Source organism: Phasianus colchicus, chromosome 3, assembly GCF_987193195.1.
Source record: "Phasianus colchicus chromosome 3, bPhaCol1.hap1.1, whole genome shotgun sequence".
In the NCBI taxonomy this organism is placed as follows: Eukaryota; Metazoa; Chordata; class Aves; order Galliformes; family Phasianidae; genus Phasianus; species Phasianus colchicus.
Window position 1 is genome coordinate 56,499,709 of NC_143438.1, and position 19,304 is coordinate 56,519,012.

The 19,304-nt window shown below is 36.4% G+C and overlaps 1 long non-coding RNA gene across 2 annotated transcripts in view; it reads left to right on the forward strand.

Annotated features, from left to right (window-relative positions):
- The window catches only part of LOC149918601 (uncharacterized), a 61,526-nt gene that overhangs the window by 29,172 nt on the left and 13,050 nt on the right, over positions 1–19,304 (forward strand). Inside the window, exons 2-3 of one of the 2 annotated variants that reach the window (XR_016465175.1) lie at positions 15,512–15,608; positions 15,775–15,874. This is a non-coding gene — a long non-coding RNA (uncharacterized LOC149918601). The remainder of the gene's footprint in view (positions 1–15,511; positions 15,609–15,774; positions 15,875–19,304) is intronic. The other variant, XR_016465174.1, reaches the window with a different exon arrangement.

The window sequence follows — 19,304 nt, forward strand, 5'->3', positions numbered from 1 at the left end:
ACTGCTACATAGTATTAGTTACTGGAAAGTAGCAGTAACTTGAAAGTATTTTGTTTTGGTGCAAACATGCACTGCTTACCAAATGACTTGTAGAAATATGACAATTTATCCCTGTAGTGATGTGATCACTATTTCCTCCTTACTAGAACCTTGGAACCTACTTTTGGTCTGTTAATTAAATTATGTAACAATGCAGAGGAAAGCCTCTGAAACTACTTTGCTAAAATAACAAAATAAGTGAGAGACAGCTATTCGTGGTGTAATCAGTTGTTTAATTTGCCCACCTCTCTAAGCCTAACATTGGTAATGTTAATGAGGGTGAAAATGATAGTTAGGAATCTTCCTCTTTCAGCTCAGGCCTCGTGAGAGCCTCAGGTTGAGACTTTAGAGGTCTCAGCATCCTAGAGCATCAGCATCCCAGTTCACAAGTCTTCAGAAGAAGGGCTGTTTGAAAATGGCATACTACTAGCATGGTGACTGCAACAGTACAAATCTGTGTTAGATACCACATGCTCTTCACAGCACTTAGGAATCTAAACTTGGAAAACAACTGTGCATTTTTGTAAATATTGAAAAATGTATAGAGAGATGCAAAGTTAGTAAGTTTCCAAATGTATTTTGTCAACCACAATTATCCTTCAGTGGTGTCTGCAGGACAACTGCAAAACTGTATGGAATCATAGAATCATTAAAGTTGGAAAAGACCTCTAAGATATCTAGTCCAACTATCCACCTACCACCAATATTGCCCACTAAAACTTGTCCCTAAGTACTACATCTACCCTTTCCTTAAGCACCTCAAAGAACAATGACTCCACCACTTTCCCAGGCAGTTTGTTCCAATGTCTAACCATTTTTTACTGAGTGTTTCTTAATCTTCATATCTTCAGAATAAGCAAAACAGCTATATCATAGGGTTCACAAAAAAAGTCAGAGCAGAAAACAAACAGCTTAATAAATAAATATACATATATATTGCTAGGAAGTGATTTGGACTTAGTAAAGTATAAACTTTTTGGAACAAAGATTCTTTATTTTATACCTATACTAGTTCTTTGACTTGGCCTCTCACTAGGTCTTCTCAGTGCTTCTACTTTATGCCTAATAAAACCCTTGTGCTGTCAAAATTTTTCAATTTTTTTTTACTTCACTAGAAGATAATTTTCATGTTAAGGTGTTTGTTTTCCTTTAGCAGGAGGAAAGAAAAATCCCTGTAACACCTTTTCTTTCTCTTTATGTATAAAAAACACCAGGTTTTTATGACAGTTACAAATAACTCTCTTTCACTGAAATCACTCAGGTTCAGTTGACCTGTCATTTAAAAAGCACTGCTTTCATTTTGACTTAATTTTAAAACTGGGTCTTGTGCCATGAATCAGTGTTAAATCAGGAGGAGACATATTTTAAAGTGACAGGTATAATTTCCAAACACAACTTCATTGTTCTAAATTAAATAATTATCTGAGGACGTAACCTAGCACTCTTTAATGTGACCTTGCTTGATAAACTCTCCCAAGCTGCAAAGCCAACACCTAAGAAAAAAGCCTTTTCTTAGAGCTCAAAATGTTTCAGCTCGAATAAGTATTGAAAAGCACACCAAAAATTAAAGGAAGACTAGCTCTAGTTTCCTTAGAGAGACTACTAGCAGCATTCTAAAACCAGAAGTGGAGAAGGCTTTGCTTCTCTGTAGCTGAAAGGCAAATAGCCATGAGAGAAGTGACAAGTTGCTTTTCATGGCAGTTTTGTAGTTCATGAGGAGCCTATGAGATTATTTTTCTTACATAATTGAATTAAATGTTACAGAATGAAGTATTTTCCTCTAACGTGAAAATCCTTCTATTATTACCACTTGAAAAGAAAAAAAAAAAAGACTCCAATCGACTCTTTGAGAATAAGTGTTGTGCAAGTATTTCTAAATCAGTTTTATTGATATTCATAGCTGGGGACGTGGGGGCTATTGTTTTGTTTTTTAGGTTTTTTTTTTAATATATTTTATTTGGAACATTGATTACTATGGCAACTCCAGTCATGGCTGCTGTTGTGGTTAGGCAGTCAGTGGCAGTCCTTAACCAGTAGAGCTAGGAGGGATTTTCTTCACTGCAGAGCAGATTTGCTCTCTCTTAAAGTATACTCATAATTTTTCTGAAGTTCCTTCCTAGGTTATCAGTACATGTTGGCCTTTTTATTGAGATTTGACCTGAGAATGCTTGGCAGACAAAAATCCCCAAAAATAAGAGAAAAAACCAAACCAAATGAATAAAAAACTGCACACATTAAGAAAGAATTTTGTCTTTATGGCACATTTTTCTAAATGGAAATAGAATTGCATTCTATTATAATGGAATCTAATTCATTCAGAGAACTGTGGAGCATTGCAGATCTTCCTCCTCATTTGCAGTAGGTAGGGCAATGTATCGTGTCCTACAGCAGGTAAATTTGCATACAGTTAGGTTTAGGAGATGCTTTATTTTTAATTGCCATATTTCTTTAAGTAAACCTGGCAACTCTATAAGAAGTAAACACTATAGAAACAAGAACCTCATTCCAGATGATAACTAAAATCAATGTTTATACAAGAAAAAAAAAATCATTGTAAACTTAGTAGGTCCCTACTTAATCTACTTTGCTCTCTTCATTATGGCTGGGACTGGTCTGCAAAGTGAGTGTTAATAGATGAAGGAGTACTTCAAGACAATACCCTGTGCTCCTGGGAGAGAAAAGAGGCATCTTCAGATCCTGAAGCTATAGATCTGGAAGAGGATAGGGTTATCCTTAGCTAAATGAATATGCACAACAGAAAGTAGACATAATTAATTTTTTGCTGTGTGTGAAATTCACAAAAAGGAGCAAATGTTAGTGTTGGTATTTTCTTCCCTTTTAGGTACATTTATATTGCCAGTCTGCAGGAACAGTTGTATTTGCAAATGTAAAATAACCTCCAAATGGGAAACAGAATTCTTGCCAAAATTCTTCTTTTCAAACCCATGCGAAGTAAAGGTACAATAAAATCATCTAATCTCTGTAGATAGCTGAAGGCCGCAGTATTAAATATAAATACATGTATATGTTGAAAAAATAAGATTTGTCATTTGTCCTTTATCATTCTGGTGAACAGCAGCTGGTTATTTCACTGAGACCCAGGGCTGCTGACAGAAACTTGTGATTGCCAGACATACCCTGCCCTAGTTGGCTTTTTACTAAAGAAAGATCAGAAGACTCTAGAAAGCAAGTAAATTGGTTTTCTTAAGTCTGACTTAATGGTACAACCTGCGGACCTAGTAACTGTTGAGGGCTTTTTGGTGGTGGTGTTTTTTTGTATTTATTCAAAGCACTGTTTGTGGTTTTGCATAATATAAACTCTAAGACCTGCTGACTTTCAGCGAAATTACGGTTCTTCGGTGACTAGGACACGGCTGAAAATGTAAAGCAGATTGTGAAATAGTAGATAGTTTTGAAAGTAAGGTCACCCAAAATATTAAGTGTGAAACTCCATTATATTTCACATCACTCATGCTGTCTGAGACTCAAGAATTGGATTCTGGCACCAGAGTATCAGCTGGTCAGCGCCAATCAAAGGCTCTGTAGAGTAATGCAATTATTAGATGGTCATGTAATAACCAAGAGCCTTTTTTCTTCACATAAAGTGATAACGGATAAAATGGAGTTGTGCTATATTTTTTTAATTGTGAGTTGCTCACATGTTTTAAAAATGTTGCAAAGGATTTTGCGTGATTCCAGATCAGTAATAGAAAACATATCACAAATGAGAAGAATGCAGCATTGTCTTTATTGTTTTCCAGTAAAAAAAAAAAAAGAAACTAATGTGGTGTAGACCTTTTCATGCTGCTCCAAAGTGCAAAATTCTGCAAGCCCTTCTTAAAAAGAGTTGTGGTTAAGATACCTTCCCAAACTGGCAGTTACTGAAAATTTGCTGCATTTATTTTTTAAGCTCCTATTCTTTTTGATTTGGCTCAGTACCGAAGGTGTAGTAAGTCTGTAGAAAGTCTTTTAGAAGTTCTGCTTAATTTGAGAAACTTTTTCTTGATCATGCAAGCAGAATCAATATATTAGATGTCTCTAAGATCCTGGAATGTAGCTTTAAGAAATTACAACAGTTACAAATCGTGAGCCAAATCCCTGCCTTACACAAAGTGTACCGGTGATAAATTAAGGTCTTACTGACCCAATAAAATGCTACAGATTGATACTCCTTTTGTTGAGCAGCCTGTAATTTCATTAATTTTATTGACAGTAATTATAACAAGTTGAATTTATGGTAGCCATAAAGAAAAGTTAGTCAACCACATGAAAATGTCAGCATGCTCACTTTGGTGTGAGCAGCCTGAAGGTTTGGGGGTGGCTGCTGATCTGCTGTCTCCCCACGGTTGTGTTTGAAGGCAGTTTATAAAGGCTAGGGGAGGGGGCTTTCAGCATATGCATTGCAGTTTTTGCTGTAAGAATGAAGGTAGCTTCTTATTGCCTTGTGATTTCAGGCCCATGTTCTCAGTTTTTTCTTAAAATTGCTAAACCAGTAGTTGATCGAGTTGTGTGAAGCATCAAGAAGTCTGTCCAGCTGGATGAAAACACTAAGAATACAAGGGCTGCACTTTGAGGGATGATTTTTTGTTCTTCTTTCTGTGTGTATTGAAGTAAGAATGCAATGAAATCATGCATTTATTTAACCAGGGAAGTAAGTGGTTCAGTGAGTTGCTGGAGATTTGCCTATGTTAGGCATACAAGACCAGGCCTGCTTACATTAAACATGTGCCAAAATTTCTGTGTGTAGCAGTAGAAAAATTAGCACAGGTTACTACTGTTGAAGGACTGTACAAACAAGCAGGGCTCATGCTACTATGAGTACCCTTGCCTGGACAGAACAGCCTGAGAATATGTACCTCCTACAGGAGCTTGTGCCTACTTCTTCAAAACAAGCATCCATGTGAAGTAAGCTTATGACTTTGTTAAGTGTAAACTGAGAGGATGGGGGCATGCATGAACTGATGTGCAAGACTAGTATCTAAGCTGACATTAAGAATTAGAGTTCTGTGCCTCTTAACTAGGAATTAACTAAATAGAATAAATGCAAAAATAGAAAGTTAAGATTAACCTTCAGCAGTCCTATGAAATCAGTGCAATACTTACTTTCCATAAGAAAAATACTTTTGAGAATAAAATGTTTACAATGCCTTGTCTTAAGATAGAAAAAAGGATGATTACTAGCGTGCTTGTGGTTAGTTGTATGATAAAGAAGCATGAGAAGAATCATGTGAGTGTAAATAGGACTCCAAATTTCAGGAAACTTAAGAATCACAGAACTTTTGTTCAATTTCCATACTTCTACCTCAAATAAAAAACAAATCCAATTCAGTCATTTCTTCTGTTCTTGAAAGTTCCATGTTATAGCACTTCACACTATTCTAATGTTGAAGAGGCACAAGAACTATCTAAACTTCAGGAAACTGTCCCTACAGCTCCCTGACCAGCAGCATGGAAGTAGATATAGTTCTTACTTTCCTAATTGATAACAAAGTGAATCCAGCAGTGATTGTGGCTGGTTTTATTCTGTCCTGTTCTCTTAACACTGTGCCCTATAGAAATAGTTGGGCAAAACAGCAGAGGTTAGACTTGGATCTTTCAGAGGAAAACAAATGAAAACAAACAAAAACTTTTAATTTGTATTTAACTTGATAAGCAGGAAAATAATTGTTTAATGTCTTATTATAGTAGACATTCTCTTCCAGCTTCGCTTCTCCAGACAGGTATGTATTAATGGCTTGGACCAAATACACCAGCCTTGCACTTTTCTTTGTAAAGAAGGCTGCAGCATGGGAAGCAGTAGTATAAGCAAGTGGAATTTAATAGCTGTTGTTTTCTAAGCTTGGTATCATCAGATCCTCATAGGCAAACTTATTCCTGGTGGCGTGTCTTCACTACTTCAGCAGCTTAAGAAAATTAAATGGAAGTAGTACTAATTGAAGTAACAGGTTGTCTTTAAGGTTTATTGATACAAGTAGTATGGAAGAAGTATAAAGATGTAGGAAGGAGGGAAAATTGGTTTTGTGTGTGCATTTTAAAATTTTGGATGTTGTGAGATGGCCCTCTTTATTCAATTAGATATCTCTTAACTCTCAAATGCTTACTATTAACTACACTACAAAAAATTTAAATGATGGGTCCATTCTGCTGCACTTTGAACTGTTAATAACATCCTAAGAAGAAAACTTGCTTTCTATAAATTTATGAAAAAAGTGAAACAAAACATTAGCCATAACAAAAACATTGTATATGGTAAGCATGGCCTCCATGTTGCATTTATATCTGACAATAGCATTTCTAATCATCAACTGCGGTAAACTGTGACCTGTTCAAACATTTTGTGAAATGTGTTTGTTCACATGGAACTGCAACGTACTATTTTTTTTTGTTGTTGCCTTGTTCCCAGTGCAACTGAAAACAGGCTTAAAAGAACGGTATGTAATTTATATCTGGTAAATTAGTTAATGCATATAATTCTAAATGTGAATGCTGTGAAAAAAAAATAAAGTAGTTGTCCTGGAATTGTAGATTTGGTGTGCGGGAAGAGTGAGTTGTCACTGCTACTTTATAGGTGCTGTTTAAAGCAAGAAAAAGTTTGGAGTAGTGCCTCTGAAAAGACTTTGGTTAATCCTGCATTACTTTATTTCCTTACATTGTAATGCTGCAACGTCTGTCAACAAGCATGTGAGTCAGCCTCCCCCTCTCCTGATTTCATAGTACAGATAAGGTATCTGAAAATTGGTTATTTTTCAGTAGGAAGCAAGTGCATGTATCATGGCTTCATATCTAGAGAGAGAACACAAAAATATATAGTGCGTGGAAATGTTATAATCTGTTATAAAATTGATATAGTTCATTTCAACTTTCACTGAGCAAAGGCATGGTATGTAGAGAGGGTTGACTTTGTACATAGGAATAATGTTGAAAAGTAGAAAATATCTGTTCTCCAAGAGATTATTTTTGTCTTTAAGTATGCAAATCACTTTAATGTGCGTTTTTTTCCTTCCCTAAACCATCATTCATACTTGATGACAATTTATATCATGTTTTGTGCTTTTTCAGGCACCAGCCCAGATGCCAGTACGTCCCATTTTAAGGTCTTAATGTTGTCAAACAGAAGTAGTTTGAATGGAAAATTTTCTCCATGGGTTTCTGGCTCAGTTTTGTGTTCTGATTTAACTGGAATATAATGAATTGTCTGAAGATGAGAGTTGGAAAAATGCATTCTTCAGCCATGTTGTAGTGTTTTGTTGTTTAATTATTTACAACAGACCTGAAATATCATCTGTGGGGAGAGAGGCAGGGAATTACTGTGGCTCTAGAACAATACCCCCTATGCTTTTCCTGAGGAAAAAAACTGGGAATCTTATATGCTTTTAATTTTCACTAAATTTAAAGCTAATGTGTATTGAGAGTCTTTGCCACTGCAAAGCATGTCATGGAATGCAGCAGTAGAGGTTAAGGTAGGCCTTTTCTGTAGCTAGTCTTGAGTTATGGAAGTTGAATGGAGGGAGTTCCTATGTTTTCCCTTTCTCCTTCTGTTACCCTGTAGAAAGAAAGACAACTTGAAATGCAAACAATTGGAAATAAGAGAAGGGATCTGATGAGGGAGACAGTAATGTTGGGGAATGAGCCCAGATGAGGGAGAGAATATGTAATGTATGAAATCACTTAGGAGTAAAAAGGGAACACAGTCAGAATTGTATGTTGTATTTGAAGGAGCAGAAAAGTCTACAGTTGTAATAACATACTGCTTCTCAGAGCCTGGAAATAAATCAGTGTTGATATGGAATGTCGGTTATTTTTCCATTATCCTGATCTCCTTACTTCCAACATAAAAGTCCACAAGAAGCCTTAATTGGGCTTTCTGCTGGTGTTGCTGAATCTACTAGTGGGCAAATGTGGAAGAGGCAATGGTTCTTGAGAAGAATATGGGGCAGAGACCACTTCAGAAGCATGTGGGGATTAGTGAAAGGGCAGGAGAGACTTTGGGGATGGGTCAGCATAAGTGCGTGCTCATGGGTAGAGGCAGGGAACCTGTAAAACAGGTGGAGACTTATTTTTTACATATCTGATAGTGACAGAGTGAGGCAGGACAGTTTAAAACTAGAAGAAGGGAGATTTAGATGAGATGTTTGGAAGAATTGCTAAAGAATTTCAAGAGGATGAAACAGGCTGCTTAGAGAAGCTGTGGATGCTCCCATTCCTGGAGATGTTCAAGGCCGGGTTGGATGGGGCCATGACAGCATGATCTGATAGGTGACAGCCCTGCCCGTGGTAGAACATTGCAACTGGATGGACTTGAGCGTTCCTTGCAATCCAAACTATTCTATGGTTCTGTGAAACCGTGAAAACAAGGCAAAGAAAATACAGTTGTGGCACTGATTTCCAGATACAAAGAACTTGAGAAATATTTTACAAAGTTCATTTGATAAACTGTGCAGAAAACATTGAAGCTTTGGCTCCCTAACTTTGCTCTACTCCCGTTCTGTCACGTGCTCTCTGGGGAATTTTGTTCCTGGTAAAATGCCATGCAATCTTTGTTACTTGCAGATCTGAATATTGATTTCTACTCTGTAGCGTGTTACTTACCGACAGTCTTGAAGTCACCAACCACTACAAGACATTGATTATAAAATTCCTTGCCACCGCTTTGGTTTAAAATTATCACTTAGGCTGTCACACCTGAACTCTGTAATGCTCTAACTGAAACTTTTATGGGTGAAAGGGCAAAGATGAAAGAATTCCAAGTACTTATTGTTCTAATCTTTCCTCAGTTCATTATAAACACTTATTTTTATACCTGTTCTCTTGTTTGACTATGAATCATTTTCATTAAAGAACATTTCTTCTTTCATCATTTAAGTCTTCATCTGTTGATAAACTATTTTGCTGAGGATTTTTTGTTCTTTCTGCATGTTTTGGGAGCTTCTCTTAAAATAAAAACTATATAGAAGACAATAAAACAAAAGCTAGCTCTCACATTCCTTGCACTCTGTGCTAATGTATAGTCTGCATCATAATTAGGATTGTGCACCGTGTTGTCATAAAATGGCTTTTTGTTGTTGCTAAAGTAGGAATCCAAAATCTGCCAAAAACTATAACTGGATTTTACTGAAGTTTTACAAACCTGGGATGTCTTAGCACAGTGTAGACTATGGGTTTTGGTTTTTTTTTTGTCAGTCTATGAAAACCTTCATTTTATGTAACTGAAACAGATTGGGAAAGAAAAACGACAGTCCTTTCTGAGCTTTCTCTGACAATTCAGTTGCAATTAACTTTTACTCCAAGTCAAAGCTAATAGTATAAATACCTTGATATTACGATTTTTAGTAAAGTCATTTATTGCTGAAAGGTTTTAGTTGATCAATATGAAACTGTAGCTCAAAGTGCCTTGTGTAGGAAGCTGCAGAAAAAAAATAGCAACTAATAACAGTAACACATCAAGTCTTAGTTAAGGATTTTGCAAGATCCTTGTTCAATTCTTTTGGGCTCAAATTAGTTAGATTCTTAACTCCATGAATCCCACAGTTTAAGTTCTTGTGTAAAACAAGTTCCCTTCAGCAAAGCATTTTTAATTATTTGACTAACATATTATTTACTGGGCCACAAAGTATCCTGTGTTTGTTCAGAATGAATAATTTGCTCGTTCTTCACTCAGTGGAAAAGAATAGATAGTAGACCTCCAAGACAGACTAGGATCTTCAGCTCAGTTAAAACAAACAAACAACAACAACAACAACAAACAAATTTGCCAGTATTTAAATAGGTTTTTTGCTGGACAGAAAAGCAGATGTGGTGAAATGCTGTATTCAGCACTTGAAACTGGGCTACATTTCAACCTATTCAGTGCTGAAGCTTATAGTGCTCCTTGCAGCTTAACTCTTCACTCGTAGCCTAATTCCTACCACTAATGTGTGTGATGCTCGTGACTGCCCTTGGGATGCAGGCATGTGCTTTCGATACAAACGATTCCATAGATGCCTCTCTCTTCCATCACAGAGTTTGGAACAGATCAAGAAGAAACACAGAGAGGAGAATCAATGAGCTTGTTTTAGGGCCAGAAAGCCTACACAGGTTGCATCATGGGCAGTCACCGAAGTAGATTCTGCCTTCACAATGCAGATCGAAATGTGATAAGGCGTGTAGGTCATGGTCATGAGTAGCTGAGTGCTGGCTGTTATATGAAAGTTGACGTTCTCCACTAGCAGCCTCTGTTTGTTTTTCACTGTTGACACAGAGCTGAGATGTTGTGTCTTGTTAACAGCTCTACACAGTGCCACTTCCTTACTGGGTGCATGCAAATATTTACTGGATCTTTGGACAACCAGGTGGATCAGTCCAGAGGAGACAATCACAGAAGTGAATGTAGCTGGGTCATTCCAAGGTTATGTCTAAGCTGAGAATAGGTTTTCTGTGTTGTCACTGCATAATGATACACGTGTGACAAGGAAGAGGTTAACCCTTTGACATGTCATATCTGCTACAACTTCTAGAGAAACTGAAAAATCTGAATATGAGTTTCTTGATCCTGATTGTTCAAAAGTAAGCAATGGTTTGTTTTGTTTTGATGTTTGTGTTTTGTATTGAGTCACTTTTTGATACCTATCTGAATTGATTTGGCTAGAATTGTAAGTTGTTTTATTGCTATTACATTCTTCTGGTATATAACAAAACTTCTTTAATCAAACAAAGCTTTAAGTTATTTGGTTTTCCTTTGAAACTTTTCCTCCTATGTGTAGTGTCACTTAAAAAATAGGAGAGTTGTCATACTAAAGTACTCTTCTTGATTACACTGAACCTTGAAGATGCAAATCATAGAGATTCATAATTCAAAAAGCAAGTTTAAAGGTATTTTAAAAGTATTTTAAGCATTGAATTTAAAGTCAGTGCCATTACTTATTTTTGAGATCTTTATCTCAAAACAAGCTGTTATTTACTCGGTCATGACTGTTTGAATTTTTTGTGCTGTACTCCTGTACACTGTCTGGATTATACCTCTCACGGAACAGATCTTATTCTACCTTTGCAGAATCAGGTTAAACACAGTATCTTAAATGTAAGCCCACCTTTGCATGTGCTGTTTAGGAATAGAAGCCTTCCTGCTGTAGTAATTTTACTTGTTAAATACATAATAAATTGGTGTATCTTAATAATAGGAGTCTGTAAAATATTTTTATAAAGCATATGCAGGAATGTAGCTCACTGTTGAAACCCTTACTATGGTAAGGTGAAGTACTCCATACTGAGGTTGTATAATGTGAAAACAGGAATAGATTCATTTATTATTGATATAAAAATTATTCCTAGTCTTACACCAATATCCACAGATTTTAATAAATATCTCACACATCTGAAAAGGAAAATGTTGTCATTGTCTCTAATTTGTTTTATCTCCTGTTGCTCCATTTGTTGACGTTTCCACAGGTCGCTTCAGGAGAACCTTAAATCCAGCATGATGAGCACTTCAGTTTGTATGTAAATGTATGTATGAAAGGCATATGAGCACTGCTTTGGGGGAAACTACCTAGACTGTAAGATGTTGCTTTTCAGGAGCAAAGGCAGCTGATCCTAGCAGCCCTGTATTGTATTTGTGTAGGGGTTTTGTTGTTGTTTTCCTCCGCACAGATTTTGTAAAGGTACAGCTTTTATTCACATTTGCATCTTTGTTTCAGCATTACAAAAATCCATAATTTAAAAATCTCCTCAGTACAGTGCACTGGGACTAACGTGATTTTTTTAGGGAATCTAAGACCACCAGAACTCACGGTGAGTGGGAACGCACTGATGCCACATCCTTGAACTCCTTTGTGTGTAAAGAACAATGTCTCATTTAAACAGAACATATATCTTAAACTTGGGAGAATTAAAGGGGATAAGATACGAAAAGATTGGGGAATTTGCCTCCTGAAATGAATCTTTTATTCAGCATAATGGTGACAGTGAAGGGCCACTGTTTAAAAAGCGAGAGGAGTGTAACGTGCATTTCGAAGTAGCAAAGTATGACTTTTTGACTAATCCTGTCATTTAGCTCTTTATTGCTTGCAACTTTAAATAGTTCCCTGAGAGCCCGGTGTGAACGCTACCAGAAAGAAGTGGAAAAAAAAAAAAAAAAAGAGGGGGCTCATAAAGAAGAAGTCATAAAGTCTGGAGCTGTGGCCAGATTTCCTCTGCGAGGTGAGGTGTGGCCGGAGGGCCAGCCGCCCTCCCTGCAGCGCCCAGAGCCCAGCCTGGCCTGCATCCAGGCCGCCAGACGCCAGGCCAGGGGCTCCCAGCGCTGGGAGAGGCCGCTGGCCAGCTCGCACAATGGTGTTATCTCAGGCCAAGCATCGCCGCAGAAACTCTCAATGCTTCCTGTCCTCAGAGCAGCGGCACAGAGTGTCCGCCTTCCAACTGCTCGCTGACACACTCACCAGCACTCGGTCGCCAGACTTGCTGTATAAATGTCTAAAGCAACTTCTTTCCTGGGATTTACAGGCGCTGTGTGCAGTAATGTATTGTATTTTTAGTCTCTTCTGTCATGATTGACAAGATCATGAGTCACGTAGGGAAAGGGAATGAGCTTCTATTTCAGGTTCTGTAAAATCAGCACAGCCATACAGTAGAAAGGGTATAAATTCCATCATTAAAGAAAGTGTATTATTTTAATTATTTGATGACCTAGCGCTTCTTTGCAATAGATGTTGCTTTTATGTATACACAAAGGAACAGAGTATTTGAAATTAGTCCTGTTCTTGGCTTGATTTTAATGATAGTAAGGATTTGAGAAGTGAATGGCGATCATTTTTAATGTGAACTATTTCATAAATGAGAAAGGTGGCAGAACCACTAGAAAATATCTCACTTTTTATCTCACACAGCTTCTTTAATAAAAAAAACTGAGAAAAAGCCCAATATAGTCTGTCATACGTGATATTGATTCTGTTTTGTGTCCTACTCTAGAGGTGTGTTGTGTGCCCACTGGTACAGAGGAGTAAGGCAGTCTTGATTTCTGTAAGATGTTAATGAACACTGGAGTATTTTCCATATACTTACAATCTGATTACTGCCTAAATTCATTTGCAGAAAGGAAGTGTGCTGTGCTACTTCTGTGACCCATTTGTATGACTAACGTTCCCAGTGCTGATGCTTGTAAATAGAAATATAGGATACAGATGATGAAATCGGCTATCTAGATGTGTAGTCGAACCACTGCACGAGATGTTAAAGTGAAACCTAGAAAATTGAGGTCCTGCTTCTTCTAAACTGGTCGTGGTTATCCTCAGGTGTTTTATCAGTGAGTTCAGCGTCACCCATTCCTTGCCCATCACTTTTATGTACATATTTTTACTAATTTCTCTACTGTTCTCAGTAAAGAGTAGTTTAGCAGATTTTGATGAAAATTTATGGATTTTTAAAAGGTAATTTAATTTTCTGCAATCCTATTGGATGAATGGCTCAGAATGAGTAAAGTACAGAAAAGTAGCTTCTTAGATGAATACGTTTTTCAATTGCCCTGATATAGAAATGAAGAACCTGATTTAGTAGCAGGTGTCTTCACATATATTACTGGTTTGCTTAGAACTCATTTCTGCAGTTGAATCTGTGTAACCTTTCTGTATGTACAAACCTGAGTGTACTTTTAGAATCATGTGCATGCCAAGAAGATGAGATCATTCAGCTTGGTTTAAATTAATTTTACTATTAAAAGAAAATTTTTTCCTCACAAAAAGTTTACCAGGAAGTTGTTTCACACATTATTACTGTTGGAAGTGTAGTCTCTGTATTGTTATTTCTCCATCAGACTACCTAGTTCTCCATCCTGAAATGCCAGTTTTGATGTGATTTTTTTTTTTTGTAGGCTTTATAAATAAAAAATAAAAATTCTATAATAATAATTTTAAAAAAGCCTGTATATTCAAAATAAGAAAACATTTTCAGCAGAGGATTTATCCAGATAAGCATTTTCTGAGTTTCTCTTCATTTTCTGTGTTGTCTAAAATAACATCTGAAAATTGCCTGAAAAAGCACAGCATAAAGCCACATCTATGGCTGCTTCTGGCTCACCAGATAACACGCACTATTTGGATGGTTCTTTCACCAGTTTATAATCATAAAAAATGTGTTATTTCAATGATTCTCAGACTGCCATATCAATGTCACTTTGAAGTAGGTAGTTCATGAAGATCAGAGCTCTTACTTTTTGTTTCTGTCTGATTGTCCTTGTAACTTTACTCATGTAATTGATGCTGATTAGCTTAGTAACTGCTGTTCTATCTGTCTGGAATGATAATCTGGGCAATGGGTGGATATTTAGTATGTAAATGGATTTCTGCATTTTTCCATTGTGGTTTGGACCTCTTAAGTATGTCTGTTGGCCAGTTCCATGCAGAAGTGTCTGAACAGCTCATATGTGCAAGACTGGTGATAGGTCTTTGCTAAGTCTGCTTGAATGAGTGAGAAACCAGCTATTGCTTTCTAGCTTCACTGTCTAAGTGAAAGACAGTGCTTATCTTTGGGAAGCTGCAAGCATTTCTCAGAAAGCAAGTGAGTCAAAGGCTTTATGACATTGATTTGGCTTTGTTTTGTTTTGTTTTTCAGTCTGAAGACTTGTAATGCTTCTTTTCTTGAATTGAATCTTAAAGAGAGCTTTTCCACTGATCTATGAAATCCTTCCCTCCTGGATTTCTGTCAGCTCAGTTAGCAGTGATATGTTTACATTAACCTAGTGTTGTGCATAAAGCATGTATAAACCCAATCTTCTGTAGATTTTTGTTACTGTTTGACCATATATATGACATTCTGTAAGAATAAATGCATATTTGACTAATATCTTCATTAGAATATATGTCAGAAACATGTTTACAGGGTCTATAGAGAAATATTTGTGAACTATGAAAAGAAGTGGCACTTACTACCTGCATAAATATACATTGATCAGATTATGGATACATGAATTAATTTAATTAAGGGGGACAAGTTTTCCTTTGTTCCTTCTGCAAAGGAATGTATTATAACATATGAGTTATATTTGTGACTCCTTCCCTTGATGCCTTCCAGTCTTTCTGAAGTAGTCATGTTTGTTCATTCAAGTGTACTTAAGCTTATTTTCATGTCACCAGTATGGGAACTAGTAACACAGGATTTAGCCACTGCTTTCTTAGAGGCTTAGTTTGGCTTAACAGCTGATATTGAAGTATGTGTTATCAGGCTGCACTGATACCTGGCTTAGGCTGTTTTAAACTGACTTCTGTCTGCTGTTAACACAAGTTTCAGTTACATTTTGGATTGTAGTGCAGACTTGTGTTATGACTGAGTTTATTCCTGTATCATGTCTGCATACAATATTTTCTAAATATCAATGCATTTTAGCTATTACGTTATATTTTTAGATAGAAATAAGGAGGAATCAAGTCCATGTAAATGCCAGCTCCATGTGATGTGCTAGAGCTGATATGAGGCCTTTGAGCATTGTATGCAAACTTAGTGTTTACAGCACTGGACAAAACATGGAAGGAGAGAAAAGGGCTAGGAAGCATCCATGAGTATTTTGAAGCTCTGAATTGGGAAAAGCAGAGGTTCAGGTGGGAAAGGTAAGGAACCAGCTGGTATTTAAAAGATGAGCATGAAATGCCTGACAGGGAGTTTCAAGGGCTTTGGAGACCTGAGGGTGCTGTGATCTAGTAGACTCATTCTGCTGAGATACATTATCTTTAGCTTTTCTGGAACTTCCTGACTTTTTCTTTTAATCTTGTGTAGGGTCTGACTTCTTGGGCAGCTGCAAAGGAAGGGAGCGAATCAATTCCTACTGTGAGGAAAGAAGAAACTTGGTGACACCAGAGGTAGAAGTAGCCAAGAGGTAGGAGCATGGACTGAAAAATAGCCTATTTTCAACCCATTTTGAGTGGGCGGCTCTGGATTCTGGAACTTCTGTCTTTTGAAAAAGGTAGAATGTGTACCCCTGCTGTGTGTGCTACATGAAGTTGTCTCTGGTCCAGAGAAATGGACATCTTTTCACATTCTGGAGAGGAATATTTCTTTTGCTCCTACAACTCCATGTTCATGATTCCCAGCTGCTGTTATAATATTTGTGAATTACTATTTCTTTTTCCATAGCACATTTTAAAAAGAGGTCAGAATTCATATCCCAACCTCATGGTGTCCTTTGTACAACCACATGCAGGATTATGCTGTAATTTTCACAAAGACTTCCATAGATGTGTTGAGATCATTGCTCATTAAGATCATCATTTCTACATCTAAAGGAAAAACCCGTATTATGCTTCTACTTCTCCTTTCAAATAGAATATTCTCCCAAGAGAGGAATAATAACTTCTGAATTTGTGTGATTGTCAAAATCCTTACAGGACTGAGTATTACTGACCTCTGATGGATAGTCAGGAAAGGGAAGTGGCTGGACTCATGACACTACTATTTTCAGTGAGTTAGGAGCTGAAATACTGTAATAGAAAATTCTAGGAATTATTTTTAAGTTGTGATGTAAATTGTTTTTAGGAAAACTATAAAACAAACTGAAAAGCTTTTTTCAGTTCTTAGGAGATCTTGTTATTACAGGCAATTTATGGCAACACTATGGAACATTATTAGTGAGCCTGCTTTGCTGTTACCTCCCAGGTCAAGGACAAGAGCAAAAGGCCATCTTCTTGTGTCTGATGAAGTCATTTTAGATGGTTCCTGCTGCTTAAACAGTGTATCACTAAGTTATTATTATAAACACATCACTACAAGTTAAGATAAGAAAGAATGAGGGAATAAAAGGAAGAGGAAATGACTGACCTTCTAAAAAGACTCCCATAAAACAATTCTACAGGAGGATGGAATACATGAAACTACTTTAAAATCCCTAATCCAAATTTATCTCCAGTAAGAATTTGAAGTCAGCAATGTTACTTTATGTGTGAATTTGTCTGCTAGCTTTGGTTGGAAAAAGAATTTATTTGGGATTACAATGTACGTTGTACAAAGTTTAATACCTCAGTCAGAGGTGACAAAGGTCCTTTACATCTGATTGCAAATCTGTGTTTTATTCAGACATTTGAACAGAAATTTAGTCCAGATTAATACAGAGCTGAATCTAGATAATGCAGTTACACTGGATGTACTCATATCTCTCATCTTACAGATATTTTTAGAACTTGAAGTGGTGAGGAGATGGGACAGAGAGTTCAGTGCTGAGGTTTCTAGTTATATCTTTTTGTTTGTTTGCTTTTAAATTTATTTTACACATGAGATGGAGCATCTTAAATACTTTGTTATATTTTTGAAGGAAATTATCTAGAAGTAGGAATATGTATCATGTCAGATAGACATTTTCTTCTTATAGACGTTACCATGTTCCATCTTTGATCAGCTTCAGAAATCCTGCACACCTTTAGCTTAAAATGTAGCTCTATACTTAAATTTCAGCTTTAAACAAGCATGTAGTGATAGGAATACTGAAGAGTTTGTAGAATTGAGGTGATGATGGGAAAGGTAGGAGAATTCATCACAAAAACGAGACAGAGATGGATAAATGCCAAGATAAAGAAACCTGTTACGTTATATGTGTGGTTTTTTTTCATAGATCTACACTTATTCATCTTGGGATATTCCCGATTATTTTTAGGGATCTAGCTCATTTCCTGGGTGACAGATGAGAAACATTACACTGTCAAGTTCTTGTGAATAGTGAAAAAAAGATATGGAGAACCCCTTTGCTATTTTTCAACTTTCAGTTTTAAATAAGAAATTGTTAATAGCAATATCATCACTAAAAAATATGCTACTGTAACAGCTCCTTTGTCTTTTCTGTTTTTTTGCAGCTAGAATAAAGGATGCAGCTTCACTTTGTAATCTGATTACAGTTTCTTCAGAGGAACTAAATGGAATTTAACAGTGTAGTTGAGATCTCCTTTTTATTAATATTTGGAAGGTAGATTTCTGTAAAAATATAAATAAGCATCCAAACCTGAAGTACCTTCTTTTATTGAATAGGTACTTGATTTGATTTTGGAAGGATAGTAACAGCAATTAAGGGACTTTCATTGAAAACATCAAAACAAAAGCTCAGATTTTTATGCTGAAGCTCCAATGCCTGCAGCATCGAATGGTCCAGCTTATTTTCAGTAGCACTTGTGCAACTCAGTCTGCTTTTCAGAAGGATATTTCTCATTATCTTGAAGCAACCTCTGGTTCACCTATGCTGCACGGGACAGGTGATGTTACTTTCCATATTTTGTAAAGTGTGCAATGTTTTACAGGAACTTCACAGCCTTGTAAATGGCAGTCTCCCTCACTTCAGTTGTTATCAAGGAAAAAAGAAGAACTCAGCAGTTAAAAACTGTTACTGGGAACGAAAGACAGAGGGTATGGTTATAAACTAGAGTAACACAGGAAGGCTTGATGACTTTGGTACTGAAATTATCAAAATGAAAATCAAAACTGATATCTTCAAGAAGATATTCTTGAAATGAAACACATCTTAAGATTTACATGAAGTCACAGTGGGTGCTCAATTTTTTTAAATTAAAATCCTCATTTTTTGACATTTTAGTTTACTATTCTCCTGTCTATAAAATGGCTTTTTCTTTATTTGTTTTGAATATCAAGAAGTTGTTTGGCAGATGAAAATTACATATGTTCTTTGCAAAATAACACTCTATTATAAGTGGTGAGGAATGGAAATGTAATAGAGGCAGGGAAGAAGAGCTACTTTTAATTGACATTTCCAGTGCCTACTACTGTTGTTTATCACATGATACAGATTTTACAGGATCTTTATACTCAGGAGTTGCACTGCCACTGCAGGGGTTATATTCAATTCCTAGTGGAATCTCTTGCAAGGCCTCTTCTCCAAAGAGGTTTTTTATTCTCTGTTAATAGGTAGGTAAGAAAGAAGCTTTCCCACTCACTTCAAAACCTAAAAAGGTTTTGCACTTGAATTATAAAAGATGCCAGTAAAAGTTATTAATATTTTGTTCTTTAGGTGTAATCAATTTGTTTATAAATGGCTTTTCTTTCATATGAGAGTGAAAACTGAGAAGTTAATTTGTATTTTTCTGTCCTACATTTCTATCAATGTATTGCATTTTGTTAGAATGCTGCAAGCACATCGGGGAATGATTTGTTTCTTTTATTTAAGAATAATTTTTCTTAGTGTTGTGAAAATTCAGCTACAGATTGTGCATTTCAGACTGTGGTCTGTTAAAGGTTAAGAAAAATGCAGTTCCTAAAAGTATTATTTTTCCCTTTTATGGATGAGCACCAGCCTTTAAGACATCAGTGTAAAT